Source organism: Bos javanicus, chromosome 24 (assembly GCF_032452875.1).
Source record: "Bos javanicus breed banteng chromosome 24, ARS-OSU_banteng_1.0, whole genome shotgun sequence".
NCBI lineage: Eukaryota > Metazoa > Chordata > Mammalia > Artiodactyla > Bovidae > Bos > Bos javanicus.
This window is the reverse complement of record NC_083891.1, coordinates 3,055,133-3,074,585: the sequence shown is the minus strand read 5'-3', so window position 1 is coordinate 3,074,585 and position 19,453 is coordinate 3,055,133.

Genomic DNA, 19,453 nt, shown 5'->3' with positions numbered 1-19,453 from the left:
TGACTAGAGAGGTTCCAGACCACAGTGCAGAGAGGAGGAACCTAGGAAGAACCAGCAAATACCCTAAGTTGAGGAGATAAGGAGAGAGTTGTATTCAGGAGAGAATACAACTGGCCCACAAAGCCAAGTTTCAGAGAAGAGGTCTGCAGAGGCTCCCCCTCAGTATTATCACAGTGCTGATTAGCACACGCAAGTGAAGAGATGAGCTGAGCTTGAGAGAAACCATCAGCAAGTATTAAAGAGATGGGTAAACTGAAGCTCAGCAAAAATTCAATATGTTTGTGCTTTGAATAGTATTATTAAGAAAATGAAGACAATTAACTGGACTGGATTTGCAAAACACAAATCTAACAAGAGACTTGTATTCAGACTTTACAAAACAAAAGCCTAAAAGAAAATTCTCTGAAACAACGTGAAGGTAAGCAACTGAATCAAAAAAAAAATGCTTTCTGTAAGCATTTTATTAAAGAAAACATATGAATGACCAATAAATACAAGATCAACATTGCAGTAGGGAAATGTGAATTAGAAATGCAATGTAATACCATTCCACACCTACTAGAATGGCTCTAGTGAGAAAAAAAAAAAGACATACAATAAAAATATTGGCAAGGATAGGGAGAAACAGGAATCCTCATACATTCCTTGTAAGAAATACAGCTACATTGGAAAGCCATTTGGCGATTTCTCCAAACATTAAATATAAATCTCTGCTATGACTCAGCAATTCCATTCAAGTATCTATTCAAGAAACGTGAAAACATACATCCACACAAAGACTTACACAGGTGTGATCTTAGCAGTTATGGACAGGAAAATAGCTTAGTCATTTCTGGGAGCAGGGAACAAGGATTAACAACAGCAAATGGCCAAGAAGAATCCTGGCCGTTTGAAAGATGAAAGATGAAAATATTCTACAATTGATTTATGAAAATGGTTTCACAACTTGGCATATTTACTAAAAATAATTGAGTTATACACTAGAAAAGGGGGAACTACATAACATATTAAAAATATATATTAGAGGGAACAATATCATTACTCACACAGGACCAAGTGGAGTGTCTCTTCCTACACTCTTCACCACTGAGCCACTAAATACATATGAAAGGACATCGTATCCTCAGAGAGGTCTGTCCTAATCATTCAGGCTAAAGAAGCTACTTGATCATTCTCTATCAATCCGCTAATTTTAATTCCCTGTTTAGTATCTCCTTACACCTGACGTTTTGACATTACCTGATCATTGTGTGTCTTCCACTTTTAGAATCAAGATTCCACGTGTGTAGAACATTCTCTGTCTTGTTCATCACTGTATCCTCAGAACAGTATCTGGAACCTTCTACAGTTCTGTAAATATTTTGCTGAATGGGTAAAGGAAGAGGAACAAAGCATTAGGAAAAAGTAAGGACTGGGAGCAGAAGGTGGGAAGGAAGAGGAAAAGGTATGTTTTTAATGAACCAAACTGAAGATAGAATGGGAGTGTGCCTTGCCAGAGAGGAAGAGGGCTGGCAGGAAAGTCCTCCGGAAATCTCACCTAGTAAACATGGATCTTTGAATCTGTCTGACCGTTTTTATAGCTGCCTTTATGATGCTTTGGCAAAGAGAACTTGAGTACTGCTTTCCTGCAGCAGTACCAATTCTGACAATGGGGTTCCGAACTGCAAAGCCCAGGTCTCTACAGACCTGCTCCCCGCTGCAAGAAAGCCTACCTGCACACTTTTTCGCATCTGGCACCTGCCTTTTCTTTGCTTCGAAAGAGCAATGATTTCATTGCACCACAGCTTCAACAACCACCATCTAGGAAATTTTTATCTGCATGGGATACAGGTGCTGTGGTGATAAACACAACATGAATAAAATTAAAATATTGCAAAGTGAATTAAGTCACAAGTAAATCTCTCAAGGGTTTATACAAATCTCATAAATAAGCAGTAGTTGAACAGAGGCCTGGGATTAATATATTTAAATTAATCTCAAACAGATACAACTCAGACTGTGTATAGGTAAGATAGTTCTGGATGACCTACTGTCAGAAAAGTGGAAAGAGGCAGGATGGGAGCAATTGCAGGGGTCAGTTGCTGTTGTTGCTGCAAATCTTAAAGACTATTTGATTTTTTTTCCTGTTTTATTGAGATGTAATTGACATAAACTGTATAGTTTTTAAGGTTGCAGCTTAATGATTTGACTGACATATACGGATACTTTGTGAAATGATTACCACAGAAAGTTTAGTTGACATGAGTCACCTCATATGGATTAAAAAAAGAAATAAAGAAAAATAAATGATTTTTCCCTTGTGATGAGAACTCTTGGTATTTATTCTCTTAACAACTTTCCAATATATCATGTGTCACTTTAAAAATTTATTAATTAAAAAATGAGATACTATTGTACCAAATAATAAAAGAAAATCTCAAAGCATGTGAGTATTCTAAGTTCCTTGATATATGTCTCCCCAGTGTTCAGGCGCTCAGTCATTTTATACTCATAAAGACTGTTATAATCACATTGACATGCATGGTGAGCATTATTAAATTTTTAGAATTTAATAGACAAAAAGTAGGAGTTTCTAAAAATTCACGTTTTTGAGATCTAGCAAAGACAAACAATCTTACATGTCCATTCACCAGCTGATGTCTTGTTTTGGCTGTACCAGGTCTTGGTTGCGGCATGGGGAACATGGGATCTTAGTTCCACGACCAGGATGGAACCTGGGCCTCCTGTATTGGGAGCACAGAGTCGTAATCACTGGACCACCAGGGAAATCCTATCAATTGACGACTTTTTCTGTGAACTGTCTGTTCCACTCTTTTGACTACTGGGTTTTTCATGTACTACTCATTGACCAAAAAAAGTCTTTTTGCATGTTAAGATGAATGGCTTGTTTGCCAGTTTTCAGCAGGTACTTTTTTTAGCTTACATTTTCATACTTGAAGGGCTTACCTAGTGGCTCAGATGGCAAACAATTTGCCTGCAATGCAGGAGACCAGGTTCGATCCCTGGGTTGGAAAGATCCCCTGGAGAAGGGCATGGCAACCCACTCCAGTGTTCCTGCCTGGAGAATTCCATGGACAGAGGAGCCCACGAGTTCGCAAAGAGTCGGACATGACTGAGAAACTGACATACTTTTCATACTTGAAAACATTTTTATGAGACCAAAACCTTTTTGGGGGTAGTTTCTTCACTTATGTGAAGTGCTATTTTGAGAGAGTAAATGAACATGCACTTCAAAACCAAAAGAAGCAGGAACAACTAAGCAGCCGGTTTCTGATGGTGTTCAAGTGGTATTATTCTGAAAAGGACTCTGGCTCGGTGCAAAGAGTGCTCTCAGGACATGTGACTCTAATGAATGCAGGACGACATAGGCAAACTCAGAGTCACTGGGCCCAGTTACTGGAGTGAACCTTCCCAGCCAAACCCCGAGGATTCAGAAACTAGAATAATGGTAATAACTCACTAATGCTGATTGAGCCTTCATTAAATTCCAGGCAGTAATCCAAGAGATTTACATGCATTATCTCATCAGTATGGAAAGGACTGGAGCTCTGAGTCTGTACTCCAAGTACAGAGCTCCACAACTGATGTACCCGGAAAAGTGCTGGAAGGGGTCAGGATGGGGTCAAGTCATGGTGTGTGACTTTTAAATAAAAGCACAAACTATTGATCATTCTCTGTGAGACAAAAATAATAATCTTTCAAACATTGCAATCAAAATAAGGCATTATTTGTATTTTTCCATGATACCCCTTTCCAAAAAAAACAACCCACATTTTTGGAAGACATTGCCATGAAATAGATGGAGGTTGATGCAGTTCTGAGGTGTGTTGTCCTCTTCCATGTACGTTTGTTTTCTTCTTTGGGATTTGTTTCCTCCTTCACAAATCATAAACGTCACAGCCCCCTGCTTTGTGGACCCAGAGTGAAGCAGAATGATGCTCCCTGGCCTCTTTCTGGTCAATGAATAGTACATGAAGACCCTGACAGGCAAAAGGTACTGCCAGTGGTGCCACAGATTTTCTGTGGATAATTAATAAGTTCAAGGTCACACTTAACACAGTGATGAAAAGATGAGGAACTGGGGAGAACGTACTTCTCTCTGCGAGTGTGTGCAGAGAATCCAGGCAGCTCCTGGAGATGCCAGCAGGACCAGCCCCTCATATGGGCTGTATACTCGGGGCATCCCTGTATCCCTCCGCACACCAGCTCCTCTATGGCATACCGAGGTGTCCTGCTCCTTCTCCTAAAGCCCCTGCCTCCTCTCTGCCCTCGCTTTCCCATCTCTGACCTCGGGGTTCACCACGGCCCCATTTGTCCACCTTGGGCCATGAGTCCAACAGCCGCTTAGCCCTTGCCGCTCCGTCTCCGGCTCCCCGAGAGCCCTGCTGGTGGGCCAGGTCCTGTCCACTGTCAGGGGATAAGGGTGCAGTTGGTTATTCTAGCCACACATTTGCACTTCAGCAGGTGGGTTCAGAAGGTGGAACCTGGCAGCTCACCTCTGTGGAGAAGGGACAACCTCTGCCTGATGACCACACGTTCAAAGGGGGGCCATACCCTCTCCTTGGGCGTCTCACAGCCAATAGAGAGCTGAGGGGGCAGAGGGTATGTCGTGGCCCTGGCATGTGCCACCCAGAGCTGCCAACGGAGATGGACTCTGAGTGGCGGGACGCCTCCTGCTCCCCTTTCAGCTGGAGAACAAGACTGTCTGGAAGGGTGGACTCAGAGGAAAAGCCTCACACCTCTTCACACAGCCCTCCCGAGGCTTGAGGGCTCCAGGGCCTGCTGGAATTGAGGGTCATGGCTCGTATTAGCATTACTCAAGTTTTTAAACTAGAAAGCAATATACAGCTATTAATCTTTAGAAAATATTGCTACTATAGACAATGGCTTTATTTTAACACATAAATTATCAATGCTTTACATTAACATATATAACTATCATATTAATTATAATCACTAAATTTAGCACATTAATTAATAAAATGATTATATAATAATGACATGGTTGTTCATGTGATTTTAATGATTAAATTATTTTATAGTATATAATTTTATTATATAATTGATAGTATGCAATACACACTATTACATAATTAATTAATGCATTTGACATAATTAGTTACCCATCTATATGATAAATCAGTGCATATTATTACAAAAATATCCACTTCTATAAACACAGATGCAGCTATAGGACATATAGATTTTCTCTAAAATGATGCCTACCTCATGTAACTTCTTTTAAAGTCTTTATTGAATTTGTTTCAATATTTCTTTCTGTTTCATGTTTTAGTGTTTTGGCCCTGAGTGTATGGTATCTTAGCTTCCTGACCAGGGATTGCACCCACATCAACCGCATTGGAAGGTGAAGTCTTAACCACTGGACCGCCAGGGAAAAGAGTCTCATGTAGCATTTCAATGAAGTACATGGTGTAAACCTGCTTTTGCTAGAACTCTTTGCCCACACGTGATTCGATTCCTTGGCCTACTTGATTGATCACACTGCAGAAATATTAGACGAGTTGACTGACTTGACTCCTAAAAATCAAATGAGGCTGTCACATTGTTCAGCGGGGGGCCGGCTTCCAGGAGCGGCAGTGTTCTGACGCCTGGGGACAGCCGCTTTCAGATGGCTGTGGGGCTGGGCCGCCCGACCCGCGTGTGACTCTGCAGGGACCGCAGCCCCTGGCTGGCCTTGCTTCGGGCGACCAGCTGACCCTCTCTGCCACAGTCACGCAGCACAAATCGCACGCAGATTGTGAAACCTAGTTAATATTTAAAACATTTTCATGCTAGATAAAAGGGGATTCAAGTTGTCACCAATTAGTAGGAAAAGACTAATTATTATACAGACCTATGATCTTTTATAAGTAGAAACATTAAAGGAATCTAAGAGCAATCACTTTCCATGAAAGAGCAGATGGCCTGAATTAGACCTTAAAATATAGTGTGTGTCTCTGTACAGAGATAGACACACATCATGAAACAGCAAGCTTTCAAAGGGCTATTGGAAGGTGGGTGACAGATAATCAGAAAAGAGAATTCTGTTGTATCTGGTACTGTCTATGGAAATTTATCTAGAAAAAACAAAAAACCAGTCTCTACTGTTGCAGCGGCTTCCCCGGGTACTGAACAGTAGAGACTCTGCCTACCAATGCAGGAGACCCGAGTTCGATCTCCAGGTCAGGAAGATGCCCTGGAGAAGGAAATGGTAACCCGCTCCAATATTCTTGCCTGGGAAATCCTAAGGACAGAGGAGTCTTGCAGGCTATAGTCCACGGGGTCACAAAGAGTCAGACATGACTTAGTGACTAAACAACAATTGTTCCAGACTTCTAATGATTTGCAACACACTGAAATTCTCATATTTCAACAAAATTCATAGTTTAGGCAACAATTACTGAATTCCTACTATGGGCCAGGGTCTCAAATAATACAATAAACAGACTGCAGGGCTTGTTCTTAAAGGACTCACACCCTAGGGGAAGAAGACAGTTGAACACATTGAACGCGAGCAGATGTCCTTTCAGCCTGATTTCTGTCTGGTCATACCACCGCCTCCGAAACTCCTGGGAAGAAGTGATTTGTTTCATATCAGCTCCTGTGTTTGCCCCTCAGCCCGTCACGGCCCTCCCCAGGCATCCTAGCTGGGCTGAAGGCCACTGTTGCCTTGGCTACTGATCATCTCTTGAACCCCAGGACGGGCTCCACATGCAGCCACAGACGCCCGGCACAGGCTCGCACCGGTCAGCGCGGACCTTGGTCAACAGCCTGCGAGTCACCGCCACACAGAAAGGTCTCGGGTCCTTTGACTGCCTGGGCCTCACCTCTTCACATCGTGGGATTTCATCGACTCTGCTCCACATTTGGGCAGCAACTAAAGGAACTGGCCAGTGAGAAACATGGCAGACCAAGTGTGATGCTTCCCAAAGACCAGAGGAACGTTTTGCACAGAGTTCCAACCTTCACAGCCTCCCACGCGTTTCCCCAAGAAAGAAACCAGAAGGACATGCACATCCTTCCTGAAAGTGAGGTCACGCCAAGTGGGGGTGGAGATGTTGTGGGGAGAGGCACCTCCCTCCAAGGAAGCTGGATGCTGAGCCATCACTTGAGGCAGATCTCTGAGTCTCCAGGCCAGTGTCAAGTGGGAAGTTCCCCCCATCCTTTCAGGTCTTCTGATGGAAACCACTGGCCTAAGCACACACACGTGCATATGCACACACATTCACACGCACACATGTACACATGTAAACACACATACACATGCGCATGTGTGCACACCTCTGACTCTACCCTCAGATCCTAAAGATGGTGTCAATACCTGTTTTCCCAGCATGAACCCCAAGATTGGATCAGTGAGGGGAGTAGGTAAGTCTTCCAAACAAAGCAGGAACGAGTGACAACCTCCACAGGACCTTGGCCTTTGGGGAGGGAACCCAACTGAACTGTTTTCAAAATAGATTCTTATATTGAATGACATAAGGTTTTTGTTTGTTTTTTTTCAAATGTGGCTTGCAAATTAGTTAGGAGCATTTTGTTTGACATTTATTCCACAATCTCAGGAGCCACAGAATACTTAACAAACAGATTTAGAATTTGGGGACCAAAGGTTTGGGGTAATAAAGAGTCTTTTCATTGAGTGTAAAATAATCTCTAGGTAAAGTGTGCTAAAATGATGAAATGATTGAATGCGGCGAGTGATAGAGAAAGTCTTGCAAACCTGACGATCTTTTCTCAACTCAGCAAAAGACCTGGTGTCCTAACACATATCCAGCAGCTACTAATGTGTCATTATAAGATAACAACTGAGGTTGATCGTTTCATCAGGCATGAATTTCTGTGTGTGGAGGCAGCTGCATTTGTGTGATGGAGCCAGTATCACCCGTAACACAGTGAAGGTGCTACTTGGTTGGGAGATGGGTGTGGCTGGACTGACTCCTTGAACCACACATTCATTTATTGAGCTTTTACTCAGCGTTACTCTTCCACTAATTTGACTTTTCTCCATGAGAGCATCCCAATCTCTCTCTCTCGTCCAAGCCTGTTAACTCTCCCCTCAGTGGGTGGATGGCAGATGCTGTGTGTGAGGGGGTCCATTCAGGACGTCCCAGCTGTGAGCACAGGTCTCTCCCAGTCATAGGGGAACTCCTCCACTTTCCTTTCATTTTCTTCTCTATTTTCATTCCTTTAGAGAATTTTGTCCAGTTACCTCTTTTTGCTCCTGACCTTCTGTGATGAATCCATTGACTGCACATCTCAGCTTTAAGACAATCAGTGGGATTTGTTCATCCAAATTTTTTGGTTTAAACAAAAAAGAAAAGAAAATGAAAGAAAGTTCCATCAGAAATGGAAGAGAAGATGAGACCCCAAGCTCATAACCATTCCAGTTCAATGCAGGCTTGGTCAGTGACCTGGGAAGGAACATTCTAGCCGTGAAAAGTATTTTTAGGCCACTTGAAATAAAAGCTACAGACAAAATCTCATAGAAACAGGAAAAGTAGAGTTTTGATTCTTGAATACACTGTGGCTCTTGAAATATGAGTAAAATTACTTCCTGAAAGAGCTCAAAAAAGGTATTAACCGTTCCCTTTTCAGTCATGATATTGAACAGGGTCCCCAGAGCCCCCCTACAGCTGGTCCCACTAGCTTGAATGATCTAAGCCAGCATAAATCCTGGCACACTTCCACCATGTTAAGTGGCCAGTGCTTGGCACTGAAGCTTAAACATCCTGCAACCGGAGGTAGAATTGAAGGTGTCATTGACTTGCTGATGCTCCTCCATTCCTCCTTCCTCATTCTCTTTCTTCTGTGCTTTCTGTTTCATTGCATGTTGCAGGTTTTCCCTGCAATCTTCACAACTCTAATTATCTTGGGCTCAAATGTTACAGAAACCAGGATCCTGAGTGTAGGTCAAAAAATAGTTGAAAAAGTCCAAGAAAGGCTCTTCAAGGAAAGCGGTGAGTCCAAGTTAACTTTGATCTCACCAGACTGTCTCTTCACCCTTGAGAGAAGAAAGAGGATACCCTGAATGACAAATACGAACCATGTGCCATCCTACGATATGACAAAGTCAACTTTAGACAGATCAAGTTGAAGTAGTCTGTGAATATGTAGAGCATCAGTTCATTTGTCTCGCCTTTGGATTAGCATTCATGATGTACCTTCTGTGTGATTGGAGAAGGGAACGGCTACCCACTCCAGTGTTCTGGCCTGGAGATTCCCATGGACAGAGGAGCCTGGCGGGCTACAGTCCATGGGGTTGCAAAGAATTGGACATGACTGAGTGACTTTCACTTTCACTTCCTGTGTGATGATCATTGTATTTATGGGGCTACATGAGAGAAAGAAGCTGTGTGTCACTACATACCTTCTAAGTATTTTAGTCATGGTAACAAGTTATGGACTAAAATAACATTACACCGTAGCATATTAATGCCCCCATAGAAGTATGAGTGAAGCTCTTGAGCATTTTTAGGAGAAAACGGTAGGCTCTAACTACAGGAATGTGAAGTCTTCCAGAAGGAATGGATTTTCCCCCAGAAGATATTTCAAGAATTATTAAGGACTCAATAAGAGTTTGTTTCAAAGCCATGGAAATACTGCCTATAAAGCCCATAAAGAGGTGAGGTTTGGGTGTATGTGGGAAACATTCAGTCACCTCACTGAGATAGTTCACGTATAGAGTGATGATGAGAAGGACACAGATTCTGTCCATGGAGCATTCGAGGCTGATACCACAAATGAGGAATTAAAAAAAAATGTTTAATACAGTGTTCAAAGTGCTATATTAGAGATATTCACAAAGGGTACAGAACAGTGGGTCAGAAAAAGCCATAAAGACCGATCATGAAAAATACACATGATTTTTACCAACCCAGAAGTGATTACAGGCATAGCAAGAGTTTATACAAAGATTGAGAGCTGGGAAACACATATCCTGTTGAGCAAATCACAGGTTTTGTTGTCCAGAGCACTGAGGACAGGAGACTGCCAGGAGGGCCCAGATGCCTGGGAGCCTGGGAAATCAGGTCAAGGTCAGACTGGGAAGGACCTTTAACGCCAAAAACAAAGAGAACCTGAATTTATTTACTAGGCAACAAAGCCTTCTAAGCAAGGAAAAGAAAGACTCACAAAAAAATTCACAAGCAAATACCTTTCTTCTTCAGCCAAAATGAAACACAGAACCTTCTTTTACTACCCTGATGGCTCAGATGGTAAAGAATCCACCTGCAATGTGGGAGATCTGGGTTTGATCCCTGAGTGGGAAAGGTCCCCTGGAGAAAGGAATGGCAACCCACTCCAGTATTCTTGCCTGGAAAACCCCACGAATGGAGGAGCCTGGTGAGCTACAGTCACGTGACTCAGTGACTTTGCTTTCACTTTCTTCACTTTCATGGTGACTGCAGCCATGAAATTAAAAGATGCTTGCTCCTTGGAATGAAAGCTAAGACAAACATAGATAGCATATTAAAAAGCAGAGACATCACTTTGCCAATAAAAGTCCATATAGTCAAAACGATGGTTTTCCCAGTAGTCATGTGCAGATATGAGAGTGGACCACAAAGAAGGCTGAGCACCAAACGATTGATGCTTTCCAACTGTGGTGCTGGGGAAGACTCTTGAGACTCCCTTGGACTTCAAGGAGATCAAACTGGTCAATCCTAAAGGAAATGAATCCTGGATATTCACTGTAAGGACTGATGCCGAAGCTGAAGCTCCAATACTTTGGCCACCTGATGCGAAGAGCTGACTGATTGGAAAAGACCCTATTGCTGGGAAAGATTGAAAGCAGGAGGAGAAGGGGAGCAACAGAGGATGGATAGAACCACCAACTCAATGGACACGACTTTGAACAAATTCCGGGAGATAATGGAGGACATAGGAGCCTGGCATGCTGCATGGGGCTGTAAAGAATGGGACAAGACTTAGCAGCTGAAAAACAAGATAACCACAAATAGACAAAAAATGAATCTCAGTAATTTGGTTTATAAAGTAACTTTGAAGTTTTTGATCATAATCAAGTACAGGATCTTAGAGTTTTAAGATCCACAAGGGCATGGATGTCTGTGTTTGTATATCATCAGGCCTCAGCAATTTAATGGATATTTGTGGGGAAAGTGAGGAATATATCTGATAAGTAAATGAAACAATGAAAATGACCCCAAAATAATTCTAATATTTACGAAAGGTGGAACAACTGTGGGGAAGATCAGTGCTCTTCTGGATGGACAGCCTCTGAATGCAAAGATAGCATGGCATGGTCTTCTAGAGAAGGAGGGGGCAGCAGTTCTACAAGCTGCTTCTCCCTCTGGGGAGCTCAGTAACTAGCAATACTATTAATAAAAGGAAAACATCCGGAAGTCAGAGAAAAACAACAGATGTTATTCCTAGTGAATACACGTCTTGAGGACTTTAAACAAGTCTACGCATCTTCACTGGCTTCCCTGGTGGCTCAGAAGGTAAAGAATCCACCTGCAATGCAGGAGACCCAGGTTTGGGAAGATTGGGAAGATCCGCTGGAGAAGGAAAGGGCAACCCACTCCGGTACTCTTGCCTGGAGAATTCCATGGACAGAGGAGCCTGGCGAGCTACAGTCCAAGGGGTCACAAAGAGTCAGACATAACTGAATGACCAACACTTTCACAACACTCTCACACAGCAAGTAGGTGAGAGTGATGTTGTAACTGACGAAAATAAGAACACTGAATGTATTCATCTGGGTTCCCTGATAAGAAGGGCGCTAGAAGAGATAACCCAAACGCTCCACAGCAGAATATATACAGAGTAGCTAATGAATACCTTCAGCAGAAGCAATATGTAAATACACATAATTCTTGCAAAGAACAATGTAGGATCTCCTATTCTCTGCTTAAACATATCAGTGACCTCTTTGAAGCTAGGACGACCTACTCGGTGTCTTAGCACAATGACCTAGGAGGCTCGTAGGCACTTGATGCGTGAATGACACAAGCAGATGAATGAATTTATACAGATGCATCTTCTGGGGTCTGCAACCATACCTGCCTCCAGGGATGAAGGTGTTGCAGTTCACCTGACCACCTGCTTCCGTCACCTGGGGAGCCTCAGGAGGCTGTCCTTTCTTGGAACCCATCTTACATGTCACCATTAGGACAGTAATTTGGTGGTTTTTTTTTTAATTTTTCCATTATGATTTTTTTTTCTTTTTTACTGTTTGTGGTTTGCCAGGGTGCCCGTAAAAACAAGAGCCACGTAGTTTTGGGGGGAATCAGCAAGAGTGACAGGGCCGACTGCACCAGCCCCTCCCTGAACACTCCACCAGGGCCTTGTGTTGTGTGGGCCACACCTTAAGGCTGCTCCGCGATGGGCTCCGCCCCAGCATGTGGACTGCTGGCTGGGGCGACAGGCCAAAGCTGCCCTCGGTGCGAGGAGGTGAGCCTGTGTCCACGCTGCTTCTGGATGAGGTCACGGAGGCGATGCTGATCAACACTGAGCTGGCTCTCACCCCACTGGGTAAAGCCACAAGGCAGCCCTGGGCCCAGTGGTTCGAACACCTGAGAGGGCCCAGCGGTCTGCACACTTAAGAACACATGTCATGCTGGTAAACCCTGCCCTTTGGTATCGGAAGCATGGTCCAACTCTCGAGGCCGCTCTGCCTCCGGCCTTTCCCCTGCTGAGAAAGCAAAGCCGGCTTGGGTCCTGCACGTCCTGGTGGCCAATCCACTGTGTGCCATGAGCGCTCTCTAACCTGAAACTTTCCTCTTACTATTTCCAGGACAGAATCATTTCATCTGCAATAATTTTCCATTGGAGGCTGGGGAGAAGAGGCTGCTGGAGCTTTACCTGCTGTTCCAACCAGGCACGGTCGAGAGAGACCATTTTTCTTTGTGTTTGAAACCAACAGGAGGACGAAAAGGCCCCATAAATACAGCCAATCAGGAGTATTTTATATCTCTCGCTGCAATGAGAAAACCCACCTGTAACAAAATAGAAGAGGGATGCAAGGAAAGCGGGAGAGGAAAAAAAAGAAGACGAAAAGGAAGAAAGATTTAGGGAAAAAAGGCAGCAAGTTTCATCCTTCATGTTGAAATGCTCCCGTGGTTTATAGCAAAATAGTGCTTTCGAGTGTCAGGGCTATTAGTCAGGGGTTAAATGTCGCTCCGATCACAGCCATCATGAACAGGGAAGTGCGTGCATGTGTGTGTGTGTTTGTGTGTCTGTGTGTGTGTGTGTGTGCACAGACTGGAATGCTGCTTTTCTGTGCATTTCAAACGGGGCCAGGCTGGCCAGGAGATGCCCTGACACTCTGTCACTCCGATTACAGCCATCATGAACAGGGAAGTGTGTGCGTGTGTTTGTGTGTGTGTGTGTGCGTGTGTGTATGTGCACAGACCAGAATGCTGCTTTCTTATGCATTTCAAACGGAGCCAGGCTGGCCAGGAGATGGCCTGCCGCACGATTTTTAAATTATCTCCGTGCGCGCTCTGCTTGTTTTGGAAACGCTCTAAATAAAAATAATGGACTGTCTTTTAATAAGTCTCATTGTGAGGATTCCACATATCAAACCACGCCGAGCAGCTTGGAGGCAAACATCGGGCGTGTGTGATCTCGCTGGAAGAGAGACAAATGGGGCTGCGGGCAGCTCCATCCAGGGGCCGCTGACAGGGGAACGGCATCCGCCAACCGGCACATCTGTCAGGATGCGGGGTATTGGCACCTGTCACGCAATTTCAGCCATGACTTTTAATAAAGCCACCTTCCCTTAGGTAAAATTGGAACTTGACTGTAATATTAGCTGCAAGCCCATCTTGTTTTCCCCTTCAGAGCGCTTTTGTACGTGAGGCGCTTCAAATGGATCTCAAAGCGGAAGTATGGTATTTACCAGCACCTCCCCTGCGCCCCAGAACTCAGGGTTTGAAAACGATGTTGCATCGAGTTTTTTCCTTCCTTTCTTTCTTTTGCAAAATGTCTGCTTTGGCCAAGGGATGCTGGTTTCCCTATTTATTTTCATATCACTCTCCCTCCTCCCGCCTCCATCTCCTTCACCAACCCTCTCTGGGCTGTTGTTTGAGTGAATTTAGCCTGGGGACGTATGTATATCATAAAAACCGGGTTGGGATTTGTTGGCTGTCAGTCAATAAATCAGTCAGAGTTTAATTACCAAGCAAGTGATGGGCTGCGGTGACAGGCACCAGCACTGGTGGAGAGCCTTTCTTTGGGAGCAATCGCTATGAAAAACCCTAAAAATGAGGTTACTCTGTGAGTGTGTGTGTGTGTATGTGGAGAGAGAGAGAGAGACAGACAGACACACAGACAGAAGTCTAAGAGGCAAGGTAGTGAAGCGAAAACTTAAGAGTATATAAACCAAAATGAAATGAAAAGAAAGGACTCTGTAATTGCAATCAACCCTGCAAACTTTGTGTTCTAAAACAGTCAAAGTATTAGGAGTCATTTTAATACAGTGTTCTTCAGGAAAAGCTTTCTGTGTTGTGCCGGAAACATTGCTAGTTGAGTGTTACATGATTTCTGTGCTAACACATGCTAATTTTACTTCTTAGTGCAGTTCACAGACATGTTTTCTTTGTGATCTGTTGAATTTTAAAACTCCTTCAAACTGGAAATCTCAAATTCCCCCCCCCTACAAAAAATCAGAAAATTATGTCTTAAATGCTGTTTCACAAAGTGGAAGTCAACTGGGTTTTCTCCTTTTTTTAACACTGGTCTTATTTAACATCCCCTAATTAACAACTTGTTCCTCTCCTTCACCTTTCACCCCGACTGTAGGCTGGGTGACCCTGAAACACAGACTCCAGATTGTTTTTATTCTTTTTTTTCCCCAAAGGCAATTCACACTCAACCTGGATTTTATTTTTGACAAGTTCTAAGAAATGCCATTTTATATTTGTCATGTGTCACGAGACTGTACGTGGAGACACCGTGGGATGCTATGACTGAAAAAATATCTATTTTTTTCTAACTGTTCACCAGCGGTATGTCTGCAATCCTTTGGCCAGTTTTGGGAAGTGTAGGAACCTGTGAGTATAGGTAATATATCCAAGACTCAGAGGAAGAACTCCTTGACTGGGAGCAGGGGAGGAAGGGAGAAGTCAAGCCGTCCCAGCAACCCAGGGCGGCAGAGGAGGCCTGGCACATGGGGCTCCCCTCCAGAATTTACTTTACATTGGATTTTCCCAAGCTGGCCTGGATCTTATCCTCCTTCCTCGAATTCTTTTAGAATTATGTCATTAGAAGGATGCGGCAATCATCAACCAAAGACAACAGGCTGGGATTCTGATAAGCTTATCACTAAGATTGAAGACAAAAGGCCAGGCAGGACCAACCGGGAAGCTATGAAAAAAATCATACACGCAACCAAAGCAAAATCAGCAGGCTTCTGGCTTTTGCCCATTCTTCTTTGTGAAGAAAATGTCTGGCAGTGTGCCTAAAATCTTAGCAGCAACAGCAGCCACTCCAGCTTAAATTGCTATTCTAAAAGACAAAACCAAAAAAGCCAAACAAAACAAAAACCTGTACCACCTGGCCAGAAAGTGGCCTGTGGCCAGAGCTCTGGAGACTTAAAAGCTAGAGCCCGACACCCCTGCCCCCACCTGCTCTGTGTTGAGTGCCTCCCAGGCCTCGGTTTACCTGGCAAGCGGCTCAAGTGCCAGCCCTCTCGGGGCTCAATAAATTTCTCTATGGTTCCAGTCTAGGTAGCGAGTGATCAATTTCAATAACCTTAAGAATGAGCAGGCTTTGTTTAAATGTCTGTTAAAACAAAGTTTATGGCTGCGTCAGGGTTGTATCAGATAGCTCGCCGTGTTCACATAGCCCATAAAACAAGTCACCAGGCTCCCCGAATATGTTGGGTTAAGAGAACCAGAATCTTTCCCAGTCCTGCTCCTTGTTTTGAATGTCTCACCCCATTTTAAACAACCTTTAAGTTCCCAACTTAATAGGCCATTTTAACCAGAAAAAGTAGAGTCAGAAGAAATAATAGTGGTATTGTCTAAGAGCAGAAAGGAAGATGTAACATCATAAAGTAGAAAAAAATAAACCAAATGCTGTTTTAAATGAGCCGGAAGGAGCTTCAATCCATACGGTCTGACATTTTGCAGTGTCAAAAAGCTGCCTGTGTTTTTGCCCCGACAGGATCCTTACCTGCTGCAAAACAGTATTTAAAGCTAAGTCATGGAAAGCTAAAGCATGCAAACCCTATTAAGACAAATCTAAATACGTCCTCAACAGTGAAAAGATGGGCTGATCCTCATTTAATCCCACCATTTCTGTTGAGTGCTATTTCCTTACAGTCTTCAAGTAAAAGAGAAAAACACTGAAATAGTTATTAAAGTGTATAGCTTTCCTCTGGTTCCAAGCAATCAATATTGCACAGAGATGTGGGATGGTGACTTTCTGAGCAACCTCTCATGGCTGTGATTGTTAACATCACCACTGCATTTCAGAACAGAGTAAAAATTAAACTCCATCTTGATGGTATCCCATTTTTAAAGGTCTCCAGGAAGGAGACTTTCACAAATAGAAGAGTATTCTATTATCATGCTCTGAAATTCTTCACCACTTTCATTCCAAAGTGCGGCTCCAGAAGCTCATTTCCTCTTAAAATCTTTTAAGAGAAAGAGGAAAGACCTCACTTACGTGCCATACGTCTAATTTTTACAGAACCGATCACCAAGGCAGGATCAGAGAATTCAGAGACTCATCCCTGAATTGTCAATGCTTCTGCACAGACATGATGCCAATCATCTCTGCCCACATTGTCAAGGACAGCTCACTGGGTCAATTTGAGCACAGAGGTGGCCAGGAAAGCCACTGGACCACATCCCTGATGGTTGCTGCTCCTCGGTCGCCTGGCGCCCCTGGGCTCGTGGTCAGCACACGTGTGTTCTTTCCCTCACACGCAGAGCCACTCCCTCAAGCATGAGAGCTACACGTTTTGACTTCAGATCTCCTTCTGCTTTAGGAAATACAGTTCTGAACAAGCAAGGCAAGGCCCCTGCTTCAGATGGGCTCGCATCCTCATGGGGATAGACTGAAAACAAGCAAACATGTAAGCAAGAAAAACATCAGATGGCGATGAGTGCTCTGCAGAAAATTAACACGTGTGGGGAGAGAAAGCTCCTGGGGTGTTCTGGTCAGGAGAGATCTCTCTGAAGAGGTGACATTTCAGAGAAGGACTTAGATGAGTGAAGGTCGAGGCAAGCACATTTCCGGCAAAGGCGGCAGCTTGGAGTGTGGGGACTTGAAATAAAGGCTGGAGTAATGAACAAGGATGACGTGGCCAGAGGTGAGGACAGGTGGGTGGGAGGAAGACCACGTGGGCTCTTGGCTCCGTGGGGACCCTGGGCAGCAGTACATCTTCAAGGTCTAATGGGAAGCCGGGGGAGGGTTTCAGGATGGAGACTGTGTGGCTTGATTTGAGCTGAACTATAAAAGGATCATTCTAATATCTATTTAAGTGACCAAAAGTCGAAACAGGGAGGCCAGAGAGGAAGAGGACCCGTGGCGAAAGAGGGCTGGGTGGATAGCAGTGTACAGTGAGAAGGGTAGGGACATAGCACGTACCTGGAAGCAGCATCAGCAGGAACAGCTGAGGGACTGCACAGCGCTGGGACATGGAGGAGCCTCAGCTCAGGGTGACCCGACTGCATGATGGGGCAAAGAGCACCAACATCCTGACAGTTTAGAAGTTCTTAGAGCAACTCCTCCTTCAAGTTCCACATTCACAGCAAGTCAGCAGCAAGTCAGTCTCCAGGCTGATGGAGACTCTCCACTTGGAAGCTGGCTGACAGCTGAATTAGGGCTACGAGAATTCAGAGACTCGTTCCTGAGTTAGACATGACACCAGTCATCTCTGCCCACAGCTCATGGTCAAGGATGGGTCACTGAGTCAAGGGGATGGAGAAGTGGAACTAGTCTCTATGGGAAAGAAAGAGGGAAACAGCTGACACCAAGCATTGGAGGTGTCAAGGACAACCCCCAGCACTCTGGTTCTAGGGAAGGACTCTGCTCCTGCTTCATAGACGGTGCTGCCGTTCTCGGCTGTGGGAAACTGCTGATGGGCACCCTTTGCTGTGCTTATAGACATTCATCACCCACCTCACCAGGGCATGTTCCTTCCTCTCCAGACCACAGCTGCCCTAGCTTGTCCTCTGGACCCAGACTGGCAAATATAACCCATACTCGGTGACATTACGACTGAGTGAATGAACCAAGAATAAGAATAAATCATTAAGCCATTTGGTTGACTTCCCAAGGGTGGCAAACAATTGCGCTTTCATGCTTCCTGTCTGATGTCATCCACATTTGAGTATCTATTTGCAAGGGAGCTCCCCCGCTCGGGGGCTGACTCACGCCTGAGTCCTTGCAGCTGTGTATCTCCCCAGGCCATCATTTGTCTGTCGTGAATTTCTGGGCTCCAACTCCTAACACCTTCCCGGGTTTTGGCAGCTTATTTGATTACCTACCCGGATGCCAGCTAAATTTTCCATGTTTGAGTAAGTTGCACTTCCAACTCCTGCTAAGGGACACTTTGGTCAGCTAAGGCATTTGGACTTTGTCCAACCAGCCGTGGCAGGCACTAACCGCTTTTGGAGTGGTAGACTAGCAGGAACGGCGCGCTAACTGAAAACTCCTGGGGGCAAGCATTGTATTTTGGGATCTAAACCTTCTCAGCACTGATGAGAGTAATGGACATGCATATACACACGATAGAAGCGTGATGCACAAACTGCCATATGAATGGCCAAATGGATGATTGAACGAGGTTTAAGAAGATGAATGTTGTGGCGGGAGCAGGTTGAATTGGGGGAGGTACAAACTTGGGGCAAACAAATGCAGACAATGTTGGAAAAGTCTAGAGGAGAATTTATAAGACTCTCATAAGCGCTGACAAATGCCCAGATACTGGCTGTCTCAGCTCAGTGAGTTCCTGGCTAAAGATGAGCGATATTTAAAATTGCAACTCAATATTCCTTCTGGTGCAATGTCATTGCAACGTGTTATAAAGACACAGTGCAAGATTTAAAGAAATATCTTGTAAAATTTGCATAGAGAGATAAATAAAATTCTCTCATCAGAATGACTAAAGCCTTGACTGCCTCTCCAAGAGTAACCTTGAATACCAAGGCAATATAATTTGATTTCAGGTAAACATTCATTGAGTATAATGTTAAGTCAACAAAGCATATAGTTTTCAAAACCTTTTTTAATCTGTGATATAAATTTAGGTACCTGCTAAAAGGGACCCCAACGCCACTTTTGGTACATAGGAATGCTAAAATGTTGTTCATTTTCTAGTACTGTATTAATATGGAGTTTACCTGCAAGAACAGAAATTCAGACTAGCTTAGGGGAATTTGTGTGCTGAAATGAACAAGCCATTAGGCAGGAAGGGGATTCCCAGGTGGCGCTAGTCATAAAGAATCCCCCTGTCAATGCAGGAGATGCAAAAGACTTG